The sequence below is a fragment of the Heloderma suspectum genome, chromosome 5 (assembly GCF_057233095.1).
Source record: "Heloderma suspectum isolate Gila_16-S chromosome 5, 16-S_ref, whole genome shotgun sequence".
Taxonomy (NCBI): Eukaryota; Metazoa; Chordata; class Lepidosauria; order Squamata; family Helodermatidae; genus Heloderma; species Heloderma suspectum.
Genome location: NC_139462.1, coordinates 198,301,050 through 198,315,494, shown reverse-complemented (window position 1 = coordinate 198,315,494; position 14,445 = coordinate 198,301,050). Strand labels below are relative to the sequence as shown.

At 44.0% G+C, this 14,445-nt stretch overlaps 1 protein-coding gene across 2 annotated transcripts in view; it reads left to right on the top strand.

Annotated features, from left to right (window-relative positions):
- Positions 1 to 14,445, top strand: part of CUBN (cubilin) — a 260,102-nt gene that overhangs the window by 92,783 nt on the left and 152,874 nt on the right. The window lies entirely within an intron of this gene.

Here is a 14,445-nt window from a genome sequence, read left to right as displayed (position 1 = left end):
TGTGGGACTTATGTCTAAGTAAATGTACTTAGTATGGGGCCACACTTGAAATAGTGCTGTGTAGTAGATAGATACTGCATTTTATTTGAATGTGGGAGGCTCCTGTCAGGGTAGAAACTGAGCCGATAGAACCCCAGAGCAGTTCTGATTCTGAGGAGGATCAGCAATCCGTGGGAGAGGAGCCAGTTCATCCCTCACAGGCACAGCAGCTGGCAGAGATTCCTCCTGCCGGCATTCCTGAGATAGATAGTGACCCTGGCAGCGAGAAAGTGCAGGAGGGGGGCTTCCTAGATGCTCGACGCAGATGCAGGGAGCGACGAGCGATGGAGGGCGCGGAAAGGAGACGTAGCATCCATTTGGTACGCAAGCAATGGCCGCATCCCGTGGACCCAAGGGAAAGAGGGAGGATCTCTCCCTAGCCCATAAGTTCAGGGTCTGCAAGTAATTCTCCTTCAAATGGGGACCAACTGCCTACCCGGAGCATAGGCTACTCTGCTGTTCATTGTTTAGTCGTGGGTGATTAGCTTCTGAAAGAGTCATTAAGCTGTAAAAGGATTAAAGCCTTGAAAAGAATCCTTTCGTCTGTGTCTTGAGTTGGCTATTGGAGTGTACTGAAAGAGGCCGCTAGGGCGCTCCTGACAGCTCCCAGCTTCAGAACTTTGCTCACCCATAAACTTCCCAGTGTAATGTTGGATAATCACAACCTTTACAGCTAACCTTATAGGGTTTGGGGGAACTCAGACTGCCAACTCAGATTCCTGTGCATTTAAGGATTCCAAAGTGGGGAGGAACAAACAGGCATTTACACCCATGCTTTGAAAAGAAGATGAGGAAATTCCAACAGGTGTTGGAGCAAGGTGAAAAGTACTTCCTCCCTCCCTTGAACGTTACTGAAACTTTAAAAAGTCAAACTTCCGTTCCAGTGTGGTGCTGCTGTTGTGTCCTTAGCAGCATTATTGTGCTTAGCAATCAGTAGGCAAAGCTATGCTCAGCATGGAGATAAATATTGTCATTTGCTAGTATCTGCACATCAGACTGCTGTCAGTGAACTGTGTGGCAGGGGGTGGTGGTAGGGTGGCTGGCTTTCCTTAGGAGGATCCTGGTACCATTAAGATCTTGGTACAAGGAGAAAGTCTTGCTCTGACGGGCAAGTCTAATGCCATTTCCCATCATAGAATCATAGAATCATAGAACCATAGAATCATAGAATAGTAGGGTTGGAAGGGGCCTACAAGGCCATCAAGTCCAACCCCCTGCTCAATGCAGGAATCCAAGTCAGAGCATCCCTGACAGATGGCTGTCCAGCCTCGTCTTGAATGCCTCCAGTGTGGGAGAGCCCACCACCTCCCTAGGTAATTGGTTCCATTGTCATATTGCTCTAACAGTCAGGAAGTTTTTCCTGATGTTCAGCCGGAATCTGGCTTCCTGTAACTTGAGCCCATTATTCCGTGTCCTGCACACGGGGATGATCAAAAAGAGATCCTGGCCTTCTTCTCTGTGACAACCTTTCAAGTACTTGAAGAGTGCTATCATATCTCCCCTCAGTCTTCTCTTCTCAAGGCTAAACATGCCCAGTTCTTTCAGTCTCTCTTCATAGGGCTTTGTGTCCAGTCCCCTGATCATCTTTGTTGCCCTCCTCTGAACCCTCTCCAGTTTATCATAGTACTGCTTTGTTCCTTCCCAATTCTAGACCCTGTGGGAAGTAGGTGTGTGTTGTTTATTTTACACATACCCCTTTTTAACCTGACATGCATACTACACTATTGCTTCTAAAGCCATTAGCATCTCTATGCCCCTGTGCACCATGGGATGCCGTGCACCCTGTCAACCAAACACGCATGTAATGCTTAATAGTTCGGTGCATTAATCACCGTGTTAACATAAGTTATGTTTGCCCTTTTTTGCATCTTCAGAAACATGGCTGCAAAATGCGGCTTTGTTGCTTGACCTGTTTAACAGCAGCAACAAAACACTGCAGGCAGATTAAAACTTGCGGCATTGTGTATCCCTCCAGAGAATGTGTGGGGCTGGGAAAATAATTAAAGAGCCACAGTTGCCCTGTCTGCTTAATCAGTTCACACTATTCAGTTTCTGACAGCATGGTGAGGTGGCTGGAATCTGTTCCTGGGGCCCTGGTGTGGGTTGCTGGCCACATAACATTCACATCGGAGTTCCTCCTCAGCTCAGGCTTACAGACGGAGGTTATTTGGCATCTCCCAAAGGACATTCCCTCTGGCTAGATGTTTGAGGAGTTCAGAATTCAGAGTAGAGGCTGTTGGGGGCCCCATCAGCATTAGTAGAGAGTGGCTTATGTGAAGGAAGAGAGCATTTCAGCTGCAACCCAGTGGGAACGGGGGGAGTGTTATTGAACAACAGGAGTTAGATCTCAGGACTGTGAGGTGATGTAATCTCAGAGAGTCCCACAAAGGAAGGGAAAGGGGGGAGTGCCTTTTTTCTGTGTAGACAGATGACATCACCCTCCTCAGAGAAGCTGCAGTGTTAGCGTATCTTTTCTTTACTTGAAGTTCTAAATCGTTTCTAAACTCTGCCTAGTTGGCGAGAGCAGTTCCTATTATTTAGACACCCTTGCCTTTTTCTAAATTCTTTAATCTCAGTGGTAGCTTTCTCCTTGTTCTGACCCCAACCCCAACCCCAGCATTTCACGCTCTGTGAAGCTGCAACAAGCCCATTAAATATAGATATAGATTTCCAGGGAACTTGACTACCTCACCATCCCCAGCTTAGCCTGTGTTTACTGTCTGGATCCCAAATTATGTAACTTGGAGCGGGTTTTGTGGTGTGCTGTAAAGGCACTGGAGGTAGGCCTCATGCGCCTGACAGCAATCCCGAGCTCTAAATGAAATTCAAATAAAGAACTGAATAACATTCTAATGCTCCATTTAGGGGTCTTGTTTTTGCTCCTTGGGGCCCCTTCCCCTGCTCCTTTTCACATCCAGCGTCTACACCGATTGGGATTTCCTGGCTAGAGTGTGCTATTATTCTTGGCTGCCACCAGGAAGCAGTTTTGTAAGCCTGAACAGAAGACTTTTAAATATCTTTAGACATTTTGCTCCTCAAATTCCTTGCTTTATTGTCATGGTTGATTTAGTTTGTCATTGTGTTCTTTTTAAGTTTCCCTTCATTTGGGGCACGCTTTTCAGTTTTCAGAAGAAACCCCTTGCTTAGCCTCCGTGACTATGCAGTTTTGACCACCCTTGCATTCTTTTGGTCTTTTTTTGGTGCATTTTTATAACCTGTAGTCTATGTTTTATTTGAGCCATTGCTGCAGTGGCTTTAAAAATGACCTCCATGAAAGCATTTGGCCTTCTTTGATTGTACCTTTTCAGCTTACTCTAATTTTTGAGAAATGTTTCTCTGCTGAAAATTAATTTTTATTTATTATTTTATTAATTTATTTTTGAATGACACGCCAGTGTTCTCCCAGGCACCTTTCTTGATGCCTGCCAAAGTACTCTCACCATCCCACTTAAAAATAATAAAAACAAACACGTTTTCTAACCAGCAGCTGGGATTGCTGTGAAATGGCTTCCGTGGCAGCCATTTTGTGGTAGTGCCCAGGAAAGTTTCTCAAATTCCAAAATGTGTCCACGGCTTTACAAAGTTGCCTAACCATGACTTCATGTATCTGGGATTTTGTTCATCTAACAAGCGTGGCCACAGGGGTCCCACTTAGTGCACGGTGTGTGGGTGGCTGCTTATGAATTGCCCCCTCCCCCAAAAGAGAAAATATATCACTGAAAAAGAGGATAAAAGAGGACAGCAATTTATAAAAAAAATTGCATATGCTAATGTATATGTAGGAATGCAAATTTAGAAATAATTATAATTTTAATAGAAATACAGTATATCTCGGCATAGTGCAGACGACCAGATGAACTGTGGTTTGCCTGCCTGTTCAGTCTGTTGTCCAGGTACTAACTGTTGATTGGCAACAGTTCTTATGGTTATTTATCTACCAGACTTGGACTCAGCAGCCCTTCAAACAGAGAGGACTGTCCTCTGAAAAGAGGACACCTGACCACCCTAGGATGGTTTAACCCTTTCCCCTCCTCTGCAGCCCCCCCCCCTACTATGCCAATGCTAATGGCAGCTTCAGGTGTTGATCTTCAAGGACTACAATGCAGAAGGAAAAGATTAAAAAAAAACCTTCCCTAATCCCACTTGGGACCCCTGCAGTTCCTATTGTTAAAAGAAAAAGAAAAACAGGCACATTAAATGCATTCCCACATCTAACACCATATCTGTTTTGACTCTGGGACAGGAGTTCACACCACTTCCAGCATTCAGCTGCAAGGTGTTACTTTCCCAGGAGGAGGAGGTGGAGGAAGGGCAGGGCAGGGCAGGGCAGGAGTACTCAGAGAACAAGTTTCCTTCCATATACCAGTGTTAGATTTGCTGAAGTGCTACAGCCATGCATAAATTAAGAAGAGCTCAAAGCCTGTGCACAGCTGAAAACCACTCCTATAACATTGTGTGCAAATGCAGCTGGAGTCACTATTAGCTGTCAGTCTTTTACTATAATAGGTCAAAGGTCTTTCTAATCACAATTTTGCACAATCTGCTGTTATAAAGAGCTCAGCCTGAGGAAGATGTGGCAACCACCGAAACATATGTTTCTTGGTCTTTCTATTTGTTGTACAGTTTCCAAGCAACTATGACTCCGGTAGGCAGACATTGTATGTACTTTCCAAGGGAACTTCGAGACCTCTGTAGGCTATAAAAAAGAAAAGAAACTAGAACTCTCCCCCCTTTTCTCTTGGTTTCCAAAAATGACTACACAAGGAGCTGTGACCGAACTGGTGTATGTGATTCATCCCCTGAAGTCCCGTCCTAAGCTAGCTTGTACAGACAGCCAAGCAATTCAGACCCAAATATTCCTTTGCCTTAGAACCCCTTACAACATTTTTGCAGTGCGATGTAAGCTCCTGAAATATACTAAAGTTCATGTATGTTTTCCTATCTTTTGTTATATTTTCATGTCTCCATCTGAGTCTGGTTTTTAAGGAGCATCTCCTGCTTTGTTGCAACAAACGGCAAATTCCCTTCTATAAGGGCAGCAAAACCAGACCTCTCTCGCCCTCTGTTCTCAAAGAATGCATTAAATCGATTTAAAGTGCCCCTGTATCTCAACAACCCCAGCATTCTTTTAATGGGGACATTTCAGTAAATGTTTGGAAATTCTCATTCAGTGATACAATACTTCCATTTAAGTAAAAAAAAAATCACTTTGCACATCTATTAAACCTTTGGTTTTGTGGATAAGTACAGAAAATATTTTTATCATGTTTTATAGTAAGTATTTTTTTTTATCATTTCCTTCCCAAAGGGAAATTCAGTCACTGTGTAATAATATCATTAGGTTAACATCTGGGTTCAGTTTCCTGGCTTTGATATCTGGGTGTTTGAATAGGACATTTTCACAACCAGACAGGAACCTGGGGTGGGCACCTGCAAGGGAGGAATGTGGGAACATGTACTTCACATGAGCTGTGATCCATGCAGAGACCTAATTAAGGCAGAGAGGGGCAACTAAAATGATCAAGGGGCTGGAGCATCTCCCCTATGAGAGAAGGTTACAACAGCTGGGATTGTTTAGCTTGGAAAAAAGGCAAGTAGGGGGAGACATGATAGAGGACTACAAAACTATGCAGAGATTTTCTCCCTCTTTCACAATACTAGAACCCAGGGTCATCCCATGTGGGTGGTTCAGGACAGATAAAGGAAGTAATTCTTCACACAATGCATAGTTAAAACTATGGCATTCACTACCACAAGACGTGGTGATGGCCACCAATTTGGATGGCTTTAAAAGGGGATTGGACAAATTCCTGGAGGAGAAGGCTATCAATGTCTACTAGTCATGATGGCTATGTGCTACCTCCAGTGTCACAGGCAGTAAGCCCATGTACACCAGTTGCTGGGGAACATGGGCAGGAGGGTGCCCATGTCCTGCTTGTGGGTTTCCTGTGGGCAGCTGGTTGGCCACTGTGTGAACAGAATGCTGGACTAGATGGATCCTTGGTCTGAGCCAGGATGGCTCGTCTTATGTTCTTATGTACATAAAAGCATTTTTTCCAATCACTTCCTAGTTACCAACAGATGACTCAGTCCTAAAATATATATGAGTGGAAGTGTATATTCAGACCTAAACTAGGAGGACAATTGTCTGGCATAGTTGAAGGATATAGGTGGAGGAGACCATCTCAGACCTCATCAACCCACAAGGCTGGATGGCCTGGGTGAGGAGAAGATATTAGGCACACAAACTCTAGGATTCCATTTTGTTTAAGGGTCATATTAATAATTTATGTGGGTGCACCAAAATATCTGAAGTTAAGCAATTATTTGTTAGTCAAAATAATGTATCTATTGAAGCAAGATAAGATAAAAGAAGAAATATAAAATGAAGTTGTTATGAATGTATATTCTTACAAAAGCTTGTAGATGTATATTTTTAGTCTGAACCGTTTATGCTAAGAGTCATATTGGTAAGTCGGGAGGGGGACCCCCAATTTATCTATGAAGAATTTAGAAAGAGTAATCTGTGTATGAATTTGAATGTTCTGTACAGAAGCTGCTGAGTAAAAAAAAAAAAGGCTGCAGCTAAGGTTTAGACATCAAGAGTTTTCCTCTGGTCTGGCCCATTTTGAATTTCAGTCAAACGTGTCTTTGTGGCTAACAGGAAGGAGTCAGTAGGAGAAGTTTAGTCATGAATGTCTGTTTAAGTTGAAACATTCCCAATTCTTTCAGTCACGTATATGTAGTATATTGCTGTAGTGCTGCATTTTTCCTTAGGAATTAAACCACATGAGAGCTTAGTTTGTTGAGAAAACTGCATCAGTGTCCAAGTCCGTTACATTTGGTTTTTCTGCTGTGAATGTTTGCCCATTTTAGTTCTGCTGAGCTGTAACTGGCACGCACACTGGTGGGGATGGATATGTGTACCTATCTTTAGATGAATTCCAGAGGGGTAGTTGTGTTTAGGGATGCCAGACAAATCCGCATTGGATTCAAAAGTGTTTGGATTTCTATGAATCCAACCCATGGATTCTGCAGTGGACTGGCTTTTCCGAGTTGCACAGATTCCACAGACTCACAGACCATTTTTTTATTTTCTGGAATTGTATGCACGTACATCATACAAAAATATGAAAAATATTTTTAAAATGCACATTTCCCCTAAAGGCTAAAGTGTGAAAATGCAGATTGGGGTTTGGGGGTGGGGGGATTTGTGTATTGTGCAAGTACACACTTTCCAATACAAACACAAGTTTGGGTAATTGAGAAAGATCTGATTCCATCAATGATTTCACAAAATCTGTACATCACAAATTGTGGGAAGGGATGATCCTATGGTCCCTAGACAGCATCTCAGGGCCCATAGGTAGGGATTGTTGGGGCGCCCGATTCATTCCCCCATGCTCCCAAGCCATGCCTGCCAAGCCCCTGCCCCCACCCAACCCCCCTGTCCTTGCTGAGCCACCAGCACTCACCTGGGACCCATCTGCAACCACCGTGAGCGCCATTTTGTGAAAAACGGTGAACGCGAATATGCGCACATCTAGTTGTATGCAAAATGTCACCATGAATGGCCCATATATGCAAGTTTACAAGTGTAAATAGCCCATTTAAGTCTGTAATCTTGCATATATGGGCCAATCATGGCACCATTTTGCATACAACTAGATGTGTGCATATTCGCGATTGCCATTTTTTTGCAAAATGGTGATTGTGGTGCTCAAGGACGGGTGCTGAGTGAGTGGAAGCTTATGATAAACTTTGGAAGCTTATGATCATCGCAATAGGATTGTGACCTTAGTGTCTTGCAAGAAAAAGGACGCAAAGTGAGATAAGCCATTCATAGGTTTTGTGGGTCAGTTTCACTCCCTGCCAAATAGGCTCTAACCGATAGTGTTAATTTTGCGTGCATAGACATTCACACCTATTTTAAAACATGATTTTATTTATTTACTTACGGTATTTGCCTGCCACCCAACAACAGAGTACTCTGGTTGCCTTACAACAAGAAAACATTTAAAATGCAATCAACCAGTGATCAACAAAACAATTTAAAAAAAAACATACAAAGTCCGGCAACAGCAAGTAAAATAGTATAATAAGATATGCAGCATCACAAATGGCCAATCTAAAATTCAGTGGAGAAAAAGTACCTGGGAAATTTTTAAAAAAGTCTTCACCTGGTGCTGAAAAGAGTGCAAAGAGGGTGTTTATCAACGTTTAAGAGCTGAAGAAGCCTATGCAACAGGCAAGATCAGAACTATTGCAGAATGGTGCCCCCCAAATATTATAGTGTTATAAGGATATCACACCAGTATTGTAGCTATATACAAAAATATGATGCTTATTATTAAAATAAAATAGAATAGTATTTTAGACAGTACTACATCGTGAAAAAATCCGATAATTTTAGGAAAACTTGGGAGTCATCTCCATGAAAACGGAATGAGAAGCGCTTTCAGGTATTATCCAGATTTTCATGAAATCAGCTTTGTTCCATCAGAGGCACAAGAAGTGTGAACAGCGGGGTTTACCGTACCTAAAAAAAATGGTTTTCACAGGTCACACAGGGCTTGAAACCCCCATACTTCGGGGTTGGGTGGGTGGAGTAGAACTGAATGTCATCAACCCGGTAGGTGCTGCTCAGCAAATGAGAGAGGCTTGTTCCTCACACCTGTCCATGCTCCCCTCAGGGAAGTTTACTGGAAGTACTGAATTAAGCCCCTGTAGTTTAACCCCACACCTCTCCCTTCTCATCTCAAGTGGGATATTGTGAATGATTACAGATTAAAACTGCACTTTTATGAAAAGAGGCTGCATTCTATGAATGAGTCAAGCTGCTACTGCGGTATCCTGACTGATTGGAGGAAGGGGCTGCGTGGGCCCTGCACGGAGGGAATGGACTGGAGTTGCCTCCCTCTGCTGGCTGCTGCTGCCTCCGCTTCCCCAGCCCCAAACTAAGCCTCCTCCTCCCCCCACCACACACACACAAACATGCAGGAAAATCACACACACAGGGGAAACAGGCTACTATTTATGAATGAAGAAAGCAAGCTAATGTGTTATTCTGAAGGGGAGAAACAACGCAATTGCACGATTCTGAATGAAGGAACAACCAGAGGCTTCTGTTTATGAATGGGGAAAGCAAGATAACACGCTATTCTGAAGGGGAGAAACAGTGCAGAGGGAAGGCCTGGAGTTGCCTTCCTCTGCTAGCTGCTGCTGCTACTGCCTCTGCTTCCCTTCCCCTGAACTAAGCCTCCTCCTCCCCCCACCCACACACACGCATGCAGGAAAATCACACACACAGGGGAAACAGCCACCCCTTCTCCTACCCCTCTGTGTATTCTTTTGTATTCAGTGTATCGCAGTAACTCTACTGCAAAATCCCAGTGGCGCTCGCTCCCGCTACTGGCCACCCCTTCTCCTTCCCCTCTGTGTATTCTTCACTGTGCACTACATATAAGCCGGCTACTCCACTATTTTGAATGAAACAGCCCTATTGTGAATGGGAAAAAGAGGCTACTTATTGTGAAAGCAGCCCTACTGCGATTGAGGGAAAAGAGAGAATGGGGGGGTGCCCCTCCCTTGACCAGGTCACTGCTAGGTCACAGAAATAGGCATGCCAGGATTTAATGTGGGGGGATGGGGCACACTGCAGTGGAACCACTTGGGAGCAGTGTTAAGGGAAAGCAACGCACTAAAACAACTTTCCAAAAATGCACCTTTCCAGAGGGAAGCTGCAGGGTCACTGCAGATTGGTGACAGTGTCATCTGTCACAAATGACCCCAATGTGCTCTCCCTCTGCATTAAATCAGCCATGTAGATTGGGCCTAGGTCTAGCTAAGGGAAACACAGTTTGTTTATTGTTGTTAATATATGAGGCCATTTCCTTGAACCAAGGTTTTAAATAATGTCTACTTGGCATTTTATTCGGCCTTGGAATTGTACACTTCATGACTAGTCTAGAGTATTTTGGCTTTGGTTTGATTTTTTTTGCATACACTCTGTCTCTTAACACAATAAATATATTTATAGTCAAATACAATGCATAAATGCTTTTGTGCTTTTATGAAAAGGGAAAGCTAACAAATAGCTTTTTATCTTTCTTTGCAAGCATGCCCATTGTATCTATGGTGTTTCCTTTTGATAAGGAACCATTTCCTTTTTCATCTGATGAATAGAAATAGGGAGAAAAATCAAATTAAAGATAATTGATAATGAACACCCTGGCTCATAAACACATCTCCTAGGAAAATCTCAGCAATGTTTAAGTCCAGCTGATGCCAGATGTGGGGTAAACAGAACAGTAGTTGAGAGATGAGGAGGGAACCTAGAAAGGTGGGATGCTGAGAGGCTTGGCAGGTATTTTTGTGAATGCATTGTCGCTGATGTGAATGCAAGTTTATTTTTCCATTGGTCTTGGTTTGCTGACAGGCTTCAATATTTGTCTGTATCCTACTGCAACTCAGCAAGCCCTGAAAAATCTTTGAAAAGCAGGTTGAACCAGGATGTCATGGTCATGGCATTGATGTCTACAATACTGTATGACAGCCTTAAAAACTTGAGCAATGGAGGGAAGCCCAGCAAAGGTGCAACAAAGAGGATAACACTAAAGGATAGTATGAGAGGACAGACTCTCCATGGCAGAAATAAGAGGAAGCCAAAGACCATGTTGGTAAATACTAGATATGGCTGATCAAGATACAAACCATGATCATCCAGAATGAGTAGCCCTCTTCTCACACTCCATTCATTCAGTCAACATATGGAGGGGGAGGAGGTTCGGTTGTCCTTGCCCCTGATGTTCATATAATGGGCCAAAAGTGTGAATGGGCCCTGTGCATGTATGGCCTTTATAAGCAATTGGTTACCCTGGCATGACCATGATTCGCAATCACACTCCAGGCCCTACACACATGCAGTTGTATGTGCATAGAGCCCATGCTCACTTTGGTCCAATGTGTAAAGGTCACATCCAGCGGCCATAATGCCACTTCCACTTTGACACATTGATTTCCCCTTCCACACATTGCAGAGGGGAACATGAGAAGAGGACTAGTCCTGACATAAGGCTGCCAAGACAATCTGTATGCTACAAATTGTACTGCCCATAGGCTAACCTGAGCAGTGCTAAAGTTGAAATTCTAAGCACATTTCAATAAAGTCCTCAGAATTTCAGAGCAGTGCCACTTCCATATAAATGTACTTACTTGCCAATTCTATGCATCAGCATAGCTTAGCATGAACTCCCTGATATAGTACAAGTATTTCTTATCAATTCTGTTTTGTATATAAATGACAAAATAAAGGACAAAAAAGAACCTGATACTACCAAACAAGCTGAGGTATATATAAATGAGCTACAAAAGATTCTTCCATTAAGGTCTTGATTCTGGCAGGGCCCACTGCTGATGCCTGCCCTGATGCCCCCTTCATTTTTTTCCCTGGCCCAGCACTCTGAGCAGTGCCAGGCAGCTAGGTGTAGCCACCATTTTGAATTTCCCTTCAGTGCCCCTGACCTAGCACAGCAGGACTCTGAGGAACTGTGAGAAATGGAAAGAGTGATTAGGCCCAGGGTGCTGCCACCACAGCTAAGTAAGTCTGCTATGGCTCACTGACAGAAGACGGGCCTGCCCGTAAACACTTTGTCCAAGGCTTGTCAAATCTGGAGCCAGTCCTGGTTTTTACCCCTAATGTTTAAATTCACCTATTTTCCCTGTGATATTGGAACTCGGGGAGCTGTGGCTTGCTTAAATTCTAGTTAGTGAGAACATGTGGTTTGAGATTCTGGGCATCAAACCACAGTTCCCAGAGTTCCTGTTTGAACGAAACGGGAAGCTGTGGCTTGGGTAAAACCGGAAGTGAGCGCTTCCAGTCTCCTTGCGGACATGAAAGAGGAGGGGAAGGAGAGGAAACACAAGCCCAAGGCTTGCTGCAGTTCGTTCAACAGCATGTCACATGTCCAAATTGGGCCTTTAAATTTTTATTTGATGTTTTTGTTAGTTGATGAAATGTGAAAAGAAGATCCCCTATGCAGAAGGAGTGCTGAACTTTGCAAGTGAATCCAAACAGCATTTTTTCCAATCTTGGAAATATAAAAACATGGGATATTGTTGGGTTAAACGTTGACATCTATATAGATAGTTTTTGACGTGTGTGTGTGTGTGTGTGTGTGTATACACACACACACACATAATCTAATGAGGAAGGGGGAATTACATTGACCCAGACAGTGAGAAGGGAGCCCCCCCCCCAATGAATATTCAGCCCCTGGGCCTGTCAGAATCTTAAAAATGATGCTTAGATGGTTTCACAAAAATGTGTTGCTTGTTTTGATGCAGCAATTACTAGAGTTCTGAACTTGATTGAGTAGAAACTGTGCAAACGTTTTGAAGAGCAGATGTGCAGCGTGAAAATAATATTCGCTGAGAAGTAGCATTTGGCTTTGGTACCTCAGAGGCACTAACAGCTGCTCTCCCCCCTTTCAACCCCACCCCCACCCCAGGCCTGCCAAGAGCAGAGCAGAATCCACATCCTCCCAGGAACAACTCTTAGTGGCTTCCCTGACCTTCGTCTTTCCTGCCTTTAGTCACAGTTTCATGCCTGCTTAATGAATCAGGATGGGCCACATGTTGTTTGGTGGAGCATGGATCTTAACCAATCCTCATGTGTCTTTGCAAAGATAAGAGAGTGGTAGTAAAAGATTGAATTAAACATTTTAGACCTTTGTCTCCCAAGAGACCATATGTAAAATGAATTCTGTGATTTAAAGGAAATGATTCATTTCCCTCCCCCCTTGCCAAAACCATCTGGCATATATTTCTGCATTCATAATGACTCACTGCAAATGTAAAGTAGGATACTGTGTGATACTGCGGGGACTGGGGGCGGGGGGGGGACACCTCTTGCATGCTTTAATTTAATCAAGATATTAAATTGTCCCATTTTTTCTTTGCTCCAGACTGGTTTTGACTAGAGATAGGCTAAGATATCTGAGTATTATTGATGAAATCCCAAATTCTAGCTAAGATAGACAGGCAACATGAGAAAAAGCAGAAGTAACAAAATCTGAGTTTCAGCAAAAATGAGCCCACTTCCCCAAATGGTTAAGGTATTAGAGCAAGGCTGGACAACACATGAGCCATGGGCCACATGTGGGCACCGCTGCCCCTGGCACAGCCGGCAGCCCCCACCACCCCTGCTGTACTGCTGAATTTGGAGGCAATGGCAAAATAGGCATTTTAAAACAAATATGGTGATTTAGCACAATGGAGCACTAAATGGGTCACCTTTAGCTTGTTATGAAGCTAAATTTGATCCTTTTAGTGCTCCGTAGGTCAGCAGAACAGCAGTTCGAGACCCGAGTGCTGCATGACGGAGTGAGCTCCCGTCTTCAGTCCCAGCTCCTGCCAACCTAGCAGTTCGAAAGCAAGAAATTGCAAGTAGATAAATAGGTACCACTTCGGCGGGAAAGGTAACAGCATTCCGTGCACCTCGGTGTTCAGTCATGCCGGCCACATGACCACGGAAGCGTCTTCGGACAGCGCTGGCTCTTCGGCTTAGAAATGGAGATGAGCACCACCCCCTAGAGTCGGACACGACTGGTTGGGGACACCTTTACTTTTTACTTTTTTTAGCTGCTACACAGCACTTAAAAGGCCAAATTAGCTTCAGAACAAGTAAAATTAACCTGTTTTGTGTGCTGTAGTGGGTTGCCATCAATTTCAGCAGCAAACGCGTTGTCATGGTCAGACCACTTCCTGGTGAAATTTGGTTTCATGCTGCCAGTCCCTCCCTGCAGAGGTGGGGGACCCATTAAGATGGTCCGTCCCTAGAGACTTATGGAATCCAAGTGATTCCTGAGTTGTCTGGGGGATTTCTCAGTAGCCAGAGCCGACTCTGTCGAGGCCCTTGTCGCACTATGGAATTGCAAGGTGTGAAGGGCCATTGACACAATTGCTCCTCAGTGCCCTCTTCGACACTGTGTAGCTCGGAAGGCTCCCTAGTTTACTGGGCAGCTTCAGACAATGAAACAGGTCAGAAGAGTGTAAGTGGCATAAGACTCATCATGAAGGTGATCCAACACACGTAAGAGTGTGTAATAGCACCTACTGCATGGTGGTGAAGGCAGCAAAGAAGGCTTACTTTGCTACCTCCATCGCATCCTCCCATAGCTGTCCACCTGAACTTTTCTGAGTGATTCAGGGGTTACTTACATCAAACCCAGTGAATCCAATACTGGAACCCTTGGAAGCCCACTGTGATGAGTTTGCAAGAACTTCAAGGACAAAATTGCTCACCTTCATGCTGACTTGAATACCGCTATTGATACAGTGTCCATTGAGGTGTCCGGTGCATTGTCTTATCCTGGTTTGTGGGATAAATGTGGATGCGCACAAGAC